Source organism: Lactuca saligna, chromosome 3 (genome assembly GCF_052625555.1).
Source record: "Lactuca saligna cultivar CGN05327 chromosome 3, ASM5262555v1, whole genome shotgun sequence".
Taxonomy (NCBI): Eukaryota; Viridiplantae; Streptophyta; class Magnoliopsida; order Asterales; family Asteraceae; genus Lactuca; species Lactuca saligna.
The window spans coordinates 209613275-209627319 of NC_136419.1; the positions used below are offsets into that span (position 1 = coordinate 209613275).

General features: G+C 35.0%; 1 pseudogene; it reads left to right on the plus strand.

The window, feature by feature from the left end:
• The first annotated feature begins 709 nt into the window (after positions 1–709).
• Positions 710–2143, plus strand: LOC145037772 (metalloendoproteinase 1-MMP pseudogene; annotated as a pseudogene).
• The last annotated feature ends 11902 nt before the right edge of the window (positions 2144–14045 follow it).

Here is a 14045-nt window from a genome sequence, read left to right on the forward strand (position 1 = left end):
CTCTTAAAATATATTAGTCGTTGTAATTCTTAACAATTGTTACTCGTATTCTATAAGAAATAATATATTTTTTGTTTTTATTCTTTAATTGATTGTTCAAGAATTTGTTATTCTACAAAAACTTTTTAAAGTCATGATCAAGAAATAGATTCAAGAATATTTTTATTTTTTATTGTTCAAGAATATTTTTATTTTTTAGTATATAATTAAACAAGTAAACATATTGTATCAGAATGTCCGAATTAAAATAATTATAATTCATAAAATCGGATTTTTAAAATTAATATAATTTATGATCTCTTAAAATATGGAATTTTCCTTTATTAAATCTACATCAATTGACTAAAATACCCTTGTAATTAAATTAGATGATATTTTTCAATTACATTTAATTCAATAATATATATATTAATCACTTTATTAAAATAAATAAAATTGATTGGCCCACAGTTATTTATAAAATAACACAATAATTAATTTGAATATAATAACGTAGACATATATATATATATATATATATATATATATATATATATATATATATATATATATATATATATATATATATATATATATATATATATATATATTATAGTCGAATTTTCAAGGTGTCCAACCAAATTAATCCAGTGACATAACTTAGGCATACAACATTGGAGGAAGTTTCATTTATATTAACATTAATATATTACGAAAAATCATGAATACAATATTTGGATTTTATGGTTATTGAAAATCCTTTCATTTTGCTACAAATATGCCAAACTTCACTTTCATGTCTCCAAGCCCACCATGCTCTACTCATTCTTTTTTCTGGCACTCTTCTATCCCACATGTCTCCAGGCCAGACCAACCCCTCCGGTAACCACCACCACGTCCACCTTAAACCGCCAAAACTTCACCTGGAGCAACTTCGGGAAATTCCTTCATGCCAGAAAGGGCAGCAACTTCAGCGGCATATCTGAGCTCAAGAAATACATGCAACGTTTTGGATACCTCAAGCTGGATACCAACTTGAGCTCAGGTGACAACTTTGATGACGAATTCCAGATTGCAGTAACCCAATACCAACAGAAACATGGCCTAGCCATAACCGGAAAACTCAACTCTGAAACAATCTCTCAGATGACATTACCGAGATGTGGCGTACGTGACACATCTCCACCACCAATTTTTCATGAAATCCAACATTATAATTACTTCAATGGAAAGCCAAGATGGTCACGTGCCATTCCAACAACTCTGACTTACGCTTTTTCCCCTAACTGCATGGTTTCAAATTTGAACTTTTCTGATATAAAGCATGCCTTCCGACGATCTTTCTCCCGGTGGTCAGCTGTGATTCCGGTGAACTTCACCGAATCAGATTTTTATGAGTTTTCCGACATCAAGATTGGGTTTTACAGCGGCGATCATGGCGATGGAGAGCCGTTCGATGGAGTTTTAGGTGTTTTAGCACATGGGTTCTCGCCGGAAAGTGGAAAGCTCCACCTTGATGCGGCAGAGACATGGGCGATGGATTTTGAATCGGAGAAATCCAAAGTCGCTGTCGATTTGGAATCGGTGGCAACTCATGAAATCGGGCATGTGTTAGGATTAGCTCACAGTTTTGAGAAAGACTCTGTCATGTACCCTAGTTTGAGACCTAGACAAAAAAAGATGGATTTGAAGGTCGACGATATTGAAGGAATTCAACAACTATATGGATCAAACCCGAATTTTAACATTGAAGCTTTATCGCAATCCGATACTTCTTCAAATCAGAGTATAGATACAAGGATCGAGCTCCGATCATCGAGGTGGATCATTACCCTAGCAATTCTCCTGATCATGTCCATAATCTTCAAAGCATGAGATACGAACGTGAAAGCAAAAGCGCATAAGGGAGATAGAAAGGTTTTAAACTTTTAATCATACAATCTAACTCAACCAATGTTAACAGTCTTTTAAAACACTAGTTAAGGTCCATGTTTTATTAGTATGTATGTTTTATTGAAGAAAAACATGCAATGCATGGTTTTGGAAAGAGAATGATCAAGATGAACATATTTAACATCTAAAACTCGTTTTCTGTCTAAGTGATGACGTGCACCATGAATTGTTATTGTTTGTTGGCTAGATTTTGGGAGAATGTTAAACCCATGTAACTTGATTTATTTCTAGTTGGGACGGAAGAAATAATAGCGCTATTATCAAAAATGAAATATGATATTAACGTAATAATAATTTTTGAGTAAATGATAAGAAAACTTCCTAACGGTCGACGGTTGGCTGCTACCACCAACCATCACTACCATCCCCATCCCCTAAAATTTCAACGTCAACCCATTACTTCTCACCAAATATTAATTAAAATATTTAAAATACCATTTCCTATTTTTGGATGTAAGGAAAATATTGTCAAAAGAGAACTGGAATAAAAATTTTGGAACAACAAACTATGGGATAGCCCAATGGTGGGTTCGACACACGGTGACGACCGCTTATGGCTCATTTTATGGTGGTGTACATGGATGATCACTCATGACTTATCTTACGTAAGCATCCGAAAAATTTAGGTGTTTTCTGTTTTCTATAAAATTTTCTTATTGGTGTACACTGCAACATACGTGCAACATTTTATATCTCGCAGTTGTTTGTTTTTTAGAAATCTTCAGAGTAAAAAATATTTGTGCGTGATCAACTTGGGACAACACTTGTATTGCTTCTTGTAACATCTTCTTCTTTTTTTGTTTCTGAAATCTTGATGAATTTTGATTATATGTTGTTGAATTTTTGTTTCATATTCTTTTTTTTCGTTTGTTTTTTTTTTTGTTTATTCTTGCTAAATGGTTTTTTTTTTATATTGAATAATGATAATTTCTTGCTAAAATACCCTTATTTTTTTATTGAAATATCATTAATTTTTGCTGGAATTCCATATATTATTAAATTTTTGGTATTAAAAAAATTATTTTTGTTATATAAAATCAGTTTATTTTATTTTTTTTAATATCTACAGCAACATGCAAATGTTAAAAGACAAACACACTTCTTCTTACTACAGTCTGCAACCGTTTGATCCATCTCATCTGTTGCAGAGGGTTACAAATGTGTGGTCTGCATATTTCATTTATTTTTGCTTTAATAAAACAAACAGCACCTTAGTCAATGTTACACCACATATTCGACTATTATCTAATTAGTTGTGAAACTCATATATTACACGAGTTATTTTTTTAAAAAAAAGTTAAATATGAAGGTCTAAATATTTGATAACTTTAAATTTATAAGAAAATAAGAAAAATAATGAAATATTAAAATTGAAATGTTTTTTTTTATCTTGTAAATTTAAACAAATAATTTAAGTACTAAACAAAAAAAAACTAATTAGTTTTAATTTGAGAATTTTGAAATTATAATCAAAGTGTATTAATGAAATTGATATTCATTAATTACTACATTTATAATAAATATTACATTAAATTAAAAAAAAAAAGTCATAAATGGTCTTTGTGGTTATCCTAAATATGAAGTTTAGTCTTCATGATTTAAAAAACATCATAGATGGTACCTAGGCTTTTAAAACTTTTGATGATTGGTTCTTATTGTTAACTCCGTTAAGTTTTGCCCGTTAACTTAAGTTCATTTTCGTCATTTCACTACCATATGCATCATTTATGTTGTTTCCTCTTATTTTAAAAAAAATGAAAAAAAAAATAAAATAAATTACAAAGGGGTCCCACCTCTCTCTCTCTCTCTCTCTCTCTCTCTCTCTCTCTCTCTCTCTCTCTCTCCATGGATTCCCACCTATAGAGACAATGGATTCTGATTTCTCTACTCTTCAATGTTCAAATAGATTTGCTCGATTCAATACACACTTGATTGGGGTTCAATTGCACCATTCGATACACATATATTTGATTGGGGTTCAATACACACATTGGAAAATTGAAAAACACAAACTCAAACAAAATGAAAAACACGAAAAAGGTGTGTAAACCCATTTGAGCTAAAACAACATGAGATGTCGGTGAAGTAGGTTCATGTGTGCTTTCCTAATCTAGACTATCGAGCCCGGTTACAAACCCATTGATATCAAATTTGTATAGGATTTTGATTGGATGAACAAAAAATCAGATATGAGACCTGCATGAGAAAAAGAAAAAGATTGCATCCCTTTTTTGTCCATATTCCTAAGTTCTCATCTGTTATTAAAGAAAAAATCGGGTGGCTTTGTGAAATTTTGAGTAGAGAAAAGAAAAAGGAGTTTGATTTCCCTATTTATGTGATGTGTGATACACACACGCATAGAGAAGCGATCTTCGATCATAAAGAAATAAGAAAGAAAAGAAATCAATATATTGCAAGAGAAAGAGGGGGTGTTGATTTTGCTGGAGTGAAAATGTCTCTTTTGTAACAAGTTTCATTCCTAATCTGAATCCACCATCTGAAAATGGTCTCTTCCCCAATCTGAAAGAGGAAAAAATTGAGAAAATAGGGATAAAAAGGAAGGAGTGATGGAGTAATTAGTGTTCATCGGCGATGCTACCTAGTATGGTTTGGGTGATGGGTAAGGTATGATGGGTGATGTTGACGATCAAGTAGGTGGGTGGGGCGAGAGAGGAGGGGTGTTTTCCGATGGTGTATTTTTCGGCAAGAGAAATAGGAAGAAGGGTACAGACTTTTCACCATATTGCAAATCAGAGGGGTAAGTTTAAGAGAAAAAATTAATTCAAAATAAACACAAAATGACATTTGGCAAATTAAATGTTAGTGTGACATGTGGCAAAAAAAATCTTCATTTATTAGAGTAGATCGAATTAATGTTTTCCTATGTATACAAAAAAAGCTCAATGGACCCAAAAACATTAAATACTTCATTATTTCACATGAATTTTGCTTTTTTGGAGAGTTAGATTGTCAACCATAAAGATTGAGAACCAAAGAAGGGCTATATTGGATTAGAAATGGAAAGTTGAAAAATCAAAGAAAGTGTGGTTTACTAAAATGGGAAACAATATGGAAAAGAAAATAAACGTGGCTATCGGTTGTTTTTATTGAAAATATGAATCTGTTTTAATGTTTATTTTGAATTTGTTGTATTTTCGTTGCCAACTTGTGTAATGGCTTATCATATAAGTAAAAATAGACTAAAATGAATTATAAAATGATTTACTTAATGCCAAAATTAGCCAAATAAATCAACTGTTTAACACAGTTCTAAATCTATAAAAGTGCATTGTCTGTTGATTTGTTTGTATTATTACATATTTCATGTTTAAGTGATATGTGTTATCTATTGATTTGTTTGTATTATTACATATTTCATGCTTAAGTGATATGTTAATTGACATTTGTTTTCATTTTCCCATTCTCTTAACTATAACAACAAACGAAAATCACGTCTTTCTTTTTACGTTTGCATTTATATTATATTTGTTTTAGGACGTGTTCGGCACGAAACGTTTTGGAGCGTTTGAGAACTTCTAGCTTCTAGCATTTGACAAGACGTTCTTATTAAAATAGAAAGCCTCGTTTGGCACTACATGCTTCTAGCATTTAGTTTAATCAACACACTCCAAATCCAAATGCTACTACATATAGCGTTTAACAAAACGCTACAAGTTATAAGCTACCCTCTACCAACTACAAGCTACTTGCTACCAGCTGGTTGTGCCGAACACGCCCTTAATATGTTACTATTTATATTTTTTATTTGTAGTAACCTTGATTTTTAAAGTTTCGAGTGAATACATCTTTAATGAGTTTTATCTTTTTTCTTACCCGAAACCCTAAAAAAATTTGGATCGAGGCTACGAACCGCTAACCTAGCAACTATAAATACATCGTGTAGAAGCCAAGGTATGAACATCAAAGCCAAAAGCTAATTCAATCTTAAGCTTATTACATGAACAATAAATCCAACTATAGGAACTCAACAAACCTTTATGTTCTCAACTGTATGTCCACATTGAAAAATGACTCATTGTAAAAACTCGAAATCAACTAGACTATGAAAGGAATCACAACATGTAAAATCCCAAAAATCCATTCTATTTTTTTTTTCAAAATCAAACTACAACATTTCCAAAACATGGGTTCCATCCATAATAACATAAAACATGTAGGGTTCAGTTAGTGGTTTGGTCTAGACTTTACTTTGTATAAATGTCTTTTGAGTCATTTGGTATATTTCTATGGTGTTAGGTATGTTTACGGCCTGAGTATTTGTGTACGGCCGTAAATACGTTTATGGTCGTAAACCTTGTTTACGGCCTGTGTCTTCTATATAAAGGGTTGTTCTTGGTCATTTGTAGTTGTTGATAGTTAAGAGTTTACGGCCAGAGAACATCGAGTTGTACTTGAGGTTTTTCGAGTTATTAACATGTGCAAGCTTGATATTATTCTTCTTCTACTCCCATTCTTATTCTTGTTGATTGTTTGATTGATTGATAACTCGTAAGATCCGTTTCCAGGACCTTACAATTGGTATCGGAGCTAAACTGGTGTCAAAGCATCATTCAGTCAAGTTTTCGGCCATTTAAAATCGTATTGATCACTGTTCAAGATTGTGTTTGGTACTTTTCGCTGCTAAAAGGGATCAAATCTATTCTAAATTCATGTTTTCGTGAATTTCTGGGAGTTTACGGCCAAATGATTACGGCCGTAAACTCAAGAATCTTCAAAGACCGTAAACTGTGTTCTTGGACTGTAAACTGAGTATCTTCATAGACCATAAACAGTGTATCCTCATTGACTGAAAACTCTTTGACCATAAACTAAGCGACCGTAAACTCAGTTTACGGCCGTAAACAGTCTGACAGCAAACTCATTCTTGACATTTTTCTTGTTTTAATCTTTTGATCTTTTGATTATTAATTAAAAAAAATGGATACTCAAAGTCAAATACATCATCACGAACTGGACTCTGTCATGTGCACAACAACACGTATTCCAAGACTGATGTCTGCAAATGGGTTTCCTGAATGGAAATAATGAACTGAAAAGTACATCAAAATGAAACACTTCAAGATTTGGCGAAGTATTGACAAAGGTCCAGTCAGAATTACTACCACTGTTGCGGGACAACTAGTGGAAAAAGCAGTTGAAAACTATACATATGAGGATTTTGAGAAAGTTGAGGAACAGGAACAGGCTTTAGCCACTTTGACTATGGCCTTATCTCCTGATATAGCTCAGGGTTTTAGGGAATATACTTAAGAAAAAACATTGTGGAAAGCCCTGATTGAGGTCTATGAGGGAAATGAAGACATGAAAGAAAGTCGTCAGGACATGCTACGACAGAAATTTAACATGTTTAACTATATTCCTGTAGAAACCCTGGAGACTCAGCTACAGTGATTTACCACTCTCACTACTGAGATAACTATAGTTGGGATCTTCTTGACCAAGTTTGAAATAAATAAAAAAACTACTGAATGGACTTCCAAGATCATGGGATATGAATGTAGCTATTATCAAGAAGACGAAAGATCTAAATCATCTCACTCTTGCCTAAACAATGGCGATTATCAAATCTTGTGATCTTGATGATAGCAGCGAGAGATTAATCATGTGAATTCTTATTCGACTGCAAATCTCGGGATTTCTTCAAATAATGCTCTTTCATCACTCATCCCCTCTCCAAGCCAAGCGTTTGCTATACAACAACCTTATATTCAGACTTTTGCTACTCCATCAACAACATCTCTTTCTGCTGCATCATCCATGTCTCCATCTGTTGTTCCTCAAGCTGTTCCTTCCCCCAATATACCAGTGGTGGCTTATTCCTCAAATTCTAAAGAAAATGATGAGAATCTTGCTCTTGCTACTGGACTTATCAACTGTTATAATGGGCTCTTAGCCAGAGAACTTCCACCTTAACTATCATTTGCTGACCAGGATCAGATTCATCCAAAATATGTGGAAGAGATGGATATTACATGGCAAATAGCTATGTCAATGTTCAGGGCGAAGCCATTCGCAAAGAAAACTAGAAAGAATAACTAAGGAATGAACACTGACAAGAATGTAAGGTTTAACAAAGGAAAGTTGCGTTGTTTCAACTGTCATGAGCCAGGTCATTTTGCTAGTAAGTGCCCGAAACCAGATTGAAGGATGAACAATGACAGAACGATGTTAGTTGTGGGAAACAATCGTGGAGGTGTTGCGGTCAATGGTGAGACTGCCATGGTTGCTCAGTCATTTGACTGGGAGGACGAGATTTACGCTCTGAATATTCCAGGACCTAAAAATGCTCACCTAGTCCAAATCAATGATGATGTTTCCGTGGAGAATGTTGCAGCTTATCCTAAAGAAAAGATGATGGAGATGCAGTTTGCACTAATGGTATCTTCTACTTATGAACCCAAGAAAAGTGAGGTAAGTTTAACTTCTTGTTCTCAGGCATGTATTGATTATGTTAAAATTCTTCGTGAGGAAATAGAATCATTACGTAGAGATATAGAAGGCCTTAGATATGAAGACTATCAACTTAGAAAAGGACAAAAACCCCTAAAGGCCCAATTAGAAGCAAAAATTAAGGACTTTAGGAGACTTCAGGAGGACTACAACAACAAATGTAAAAATTATTACTATATCAAGAGACAAAATGTTCAGTTGACTACTGAGCTTGACATATTGAAAGGCAAATTTGAAACTGCAAATTTTGATTTTAGAAAATTTGATGTGTCAAGCGAAGTAGTTGCCAACATGATAGATAACTGCTTGCAATTCAAACATAACTAACAAAAGGGTTTAGGATATGACAAAGTGGCTCCTCCTTTTAATCATAATTATTAGTATCACCCCGTAACTGATGAAGAGATTGCTACCGAATCATTCATGGTTTATGGCAAACCAACTGGTTTTGTTTTAAGATGATTTATTAATACTTAATGTACTAATGTTTCTACTTCTCATGCAGATCAATCCTTAGATCAGTCAAAGCACGAAGTTGAAGGATTTGTTTCTGATAATAAAACTGTGTCTGAACCTGCTGTTTCTGTTTTGAAAGAAAACTTTAATGTTTCTAATGTTAAAAATGATGATACTTTTTGTGATACTTCTGCATCAGCTCATGCTGAGTTAAATTTTTTTTGACATATTTGATGAGTTGTTTGATACTCCTATTCCTTGTGATGCTTCTGTTGATAACACACCTACTTCACAAGTCACACCATCTGATCCACCCTCACTTATTACACAACCTGGTTCTTGCATATTTTCTAGTGGGAAAAGTAAGGGTGTCATTAAAAATAATAAATCTGAAAAAGGCAGTACCAATATAGATAACAATAAACAGATATGTTTCAATTGTGGTATTGTTGGTCATATTGCTAGGAATTGTTTGAATAGAATGTTTGTGCATTACATGTCACAAAGAGGGCAGAATGAGTCTAGAGGAAGGTTTTAAATAGAAAGTCCTCAAAAACTCGTTCTCAAGATATGATTGGAGGGATGATCAAAACAAGAAATAGGCAGGTTTTCAAAAGAATAAACAGGTTTATAATAACAAAGTCACGAACAGTTTGCCAAAATCGAACAAGGCTCTGTCAAATTTGGTTTTGTCAAAGAACAGATCCAGGTCTTCAACCACCTCTAGTAATAAATCCGTATGTTCAAAGCAAACAAAACATAACAACATTTCAAAATCAACAGTGATTGTTAAGAAACCTAACTATCAGTGGATGCCCAAATTAATTCCCAACCAATTATCGTCATCCTCTGAAAGTGTTTTATATGTTGATTCCAACTTGATTGTTTTAAAGGATAAATTTATGACTCTGAAGGTTCAACCCATGAAAGTGATGACATGGGTTCCCAAATCTAAATGATCCTGCTCATTTTGCAGGGACAGCTGCAAACGAATTTCATCAAACCTTGGTATGTCGACAGGGGCTGCTCCCGACATATGACAGGAGACATCTCCCAATTGAGCAACATTTAATGTTTTAACGGGGGGTATGTTTCCTTTACAGGCAGAGAAGGTGGAAAAATCACTCAGAAAGGAACTGTTACAAATGGAGTGTTGAGTTTCGAGTATGTAAACTTTGCTCCCGAGTTAAAGCATAGCTTGTTGAGTGTTTCTCAGATTTGTGACAAAGGATACTCAACGCATTGTCATCCCGGAAGAGTGGATCCTTGTCAAATCGAAGCGGGATGGAAATGCATATATCATAGATATGAAAATTAACATTCCAGAACAAGTCACCTGCCGTTTTTTGAAGGTCTCAAAACAAAATGCAATGTTGTGGCATCGACGACTCGGTCATGCTAACGCTAAGAATCTAAATCGTCTTGCGAAAAATGAGATGGTACGTGGCTTACCCGTCAGAGAATTTATAACATTTGAGAAGTGTGTGCCATGTGCCCAAGGAAAGCATCATAAAAAACCACACCTACCGAAACATGTTAATTCAATCAGCTGTTGCTCCAATTATTGCACATGGAATTATTTGGTCCATTCAACGTCCTATGCATCAACAGAAACTCATATTTTCTTGTTGTGATTGATGATTTCTCTCGTTTTACGTGGGTTTTCTTCTTATCCGACAAAGATGGGTTTGCTGATCCGCTAAAGAAGTTCATTGTGTTGATTGAGAACCAAACCAAAAACCAGGTGAAGGCACTTCGCACTGATAATGGAACAGAATTCAAGAATATTGCTCTTGATAATTTTTTAGCAAAAAAGGGAATTATGCGTCAATACAGCTTTGTTCACACACCTCAACAAAATGGTGTTGCTGAGCGAAGAAATAGAACATTGAAAAACGCTGCAAGATCGATGCTATGTGACTCCAAGTTACCTGTTTTCTTTTGGGCTAAGGTGATTAACACTACTTGATACATTTAGAATCATGTTTTGATCAATAAATCTCAAATGAAGACACCGTACGAGATTCTATATGGTCATAAGCCTTTAGTCAGTAATTTTCGTGTATTTAGATGCTCTTGCACCCTTCTTCACCTGGAGTCCAACCCAAAATTTAATGCCAAAGCCAATGATTGTTACTTCGTGGGGTATGTTGCACGCACGTTGTATAAGGTTTACAATAAGAAGACGAAGCAAATTGTTGAATCTTTCGACGTGCACTGGTTGGAGGAAAATGAAACAGATGCTCGAGTGGGTCCTGATTGGCTATTTGATTACACATCGTTATTCAAATCCTTCAATGTGTCTTCAGATGGTTTGTCTGGTTCTTACTCTGGCTTGAAGATTGTTTCTCAAGATGAAGACGAAGAAGTTGTTTATAGACCTCCACCGGTATCCTCTTCAATACCTCAGGGGAGTCATCTGTTCCACTTACTAGTCCAAAATCTCGCATTCAACATGATGCTCCAAATGTTGATGCTACTCCTCTTACTCCTATTGAAAGAGAGTTTATGTCTAAAGATGCTTCCGCTATCACTCCACCTTTCATGGAACTACTCTTTCCTAAACAAATTGCTAATGAGTTTGTAGGAGATCCATCTATTGAGACAGGTTCATCTGATGTGGAACATTCAGAAAATGATGGAGTTATCAACATTTACACTCTTCTCGTCTCCCTCAATGACATCAGCCAGGAGATACCCTCACGTCTTCAATGCGATCATCCGATCTAAAACGTCATTGGCGAGCTGGGTGAGGGTGTTAAAACTAGAAGTCAAAGTGGAGATGTAAACACATGTCTCTATTCTTTCTTTATCTCTCAAATAGAACTAAAGAACGTTGAAATGGATTTGAATGAACCCAGTTGGGTAGATGCTATGCATGAAGAGCTAAATCGATTTGAAAAGATCGAGGTTTGGACATTGGTTGAGTTACCAAAGAGCAAAAAGTCTTTCGACACACGCTGGGTCTATCGCAATAAGAAGGACGATTCCGGAATCATAGTGCGTAATAAGGAAAGATTGGTGGTTTGCAGATTTAGACAAATCGAGGGTCTTGATTATGTTGAGGTTTATGCTCCAGTGGCTCGCTTGGAGTCTATTCATATCTTCCTTGCATATGCTTCCTACATGAACTTCACAGTTTACCAAATGGATGTCAAGACAGATTTCTTGTATGGAAAGGTAAATGAAGAAATCTATGTTAATCAGCCCCCTGGGTTTGTTAACTCAAAGTATCCTAATCATTTCTACAAGTTGAAAAAGGCGTTGTTAGGGTTACATCAAGCTCCTCGAGCCTGGTATGTGACTCTCACAAAGCACTTGCTCGAGCATGGATACTCTCATGGCACTATCGATCAAACTTTATTCATCAAGCATGAGGGTAATGATCAGATCCTAGTCCAGATCTATGTTGACGACATTATCTTTGGGTCTACAACTCAGCAGCTACATAAAGAGTTCGAAGGTGTGATGAAAAAGAGGTTTGAGATGAGTTTGTTAGGGGAAATGACCATGTTTTTGGGGCTTCAGGTCCAACAAAAGTCAATTGGAATCCTGCTCCATCAAGCAAAGTATGTGGATGATATACTTGAGATGTTCGGGTTTCAAGACGCCAAAACTGCATCGACACCCATGGCTGAAAGACCCCTGCTCAATCCTGATACTGATGGCGAATCCGTAGACCAGACTCTCTACATATCGATGATCGGATCTTTGATGTATCTAACTGCTAGCCGCCTAGACATCATGTTTGCAGTTTGTCAATGTGCACGTTATCAGGCTAATCCTAAACTTTCACATCTTATTGCTGTCAAAAAAGTCTTTCGATATATCAAAGGCAGCCTAAAATTGGGTCTTTGGTACCCCATAAATTCTGAAGTTGATTTATATGCATTTGCTGACAGTATTTATGGAGGTTGTGAGCCTGACAGGAAATCTACTTCAGGAGGATGTCAATTCCTTGGTGATCGGATGGTCTCATGGTCGTGCAAGAAACATCACACTTTCTCAACCTCAACAGCAGAAGCGGAATATGTTGTTGCCTCTGCCTGTTGTTCTCAAGTTATATGGATCCAACATCAGTTGTTGGATTACGGTTTGAACTATCTATAAACCCCTATCTTTTGTGGTAATGAGGCTGCCATTCAGATTACTAAAAATCCTGTCCAACATTCCAAAACCAAGCACATTGATATCAAAATTTATTTTATCAGAGACTGATATCAGCGTTCACTCATTTGGCTGGAACAGGTCCCCACTACCGATAATGTGGCGGATCTCTTCACAAATCCTTTTAACAAAGCTCGATTCGATGTGCTTGTGAGCTTCTTGAAAATGATTCGTTTTGAGGATTAATTTTGTTGTTTTAGGTTTATTTAAATTTGTGCATTCTAATTTCATTCTCACCTATGTACAAATTTAGGGGGAGAAATAAACAAAAATCAAACAAAAAAATTAGAAAATCAAAAATCCAAAAAATAGTGTTATTTCTGTTTTATTTTTTATATTTTTTCAGGAAAGTACTTGAAAATCGAAAAACATTAGAAAATCAGAAAATAAAAAAATTATGTGTCTTCTGTTAGTTTTGTTTTCTGGGAAGTGATATTATCGAGTCATAACAGGCAATCTGAATCAGCATAACATACAAAGCTAAATTATGTAAGCTCTATGTTTGATGCTCTAGTAGGCACGAAAGATTTTAAATGGACCTGACTAGGTAAAGCTGAACTTAAGAAATCTAATGACTTGACAAAAACTTGGCCTATTTAGATCCGTTTAGCCTGACAATACGACGCTTGAATACGTTGAGCAGGGAGATATACATGGGAATCTACTGGTCACATTAAAAGAACTCGTATCTAGAAACGTGGATAACTTTTCCTCGATGTGCGGATTTTGTCCTTAATTCCAGTATTGATGGGGTGACTGGGAATTTTGATAAATTAGGTCTGTAGAATATTATTTTTTTTCTTTCTGTTTGTTAGTCATATGTTGCCTCCTCAACACGATCGAGAGATCTGACCTGGACTGTAACATATGCAACTTTATCTCTTTGCATCTTCTATCTATGCAATTCTTTCAATCTGTTAGCGATATATTGTCTCCTTTATGTGACTGGCAATCCGACCTAGTACACAGTATATGCATCATTCTTCTTCTAAATCCCTTTAAAACTTTAGTTAGTCATA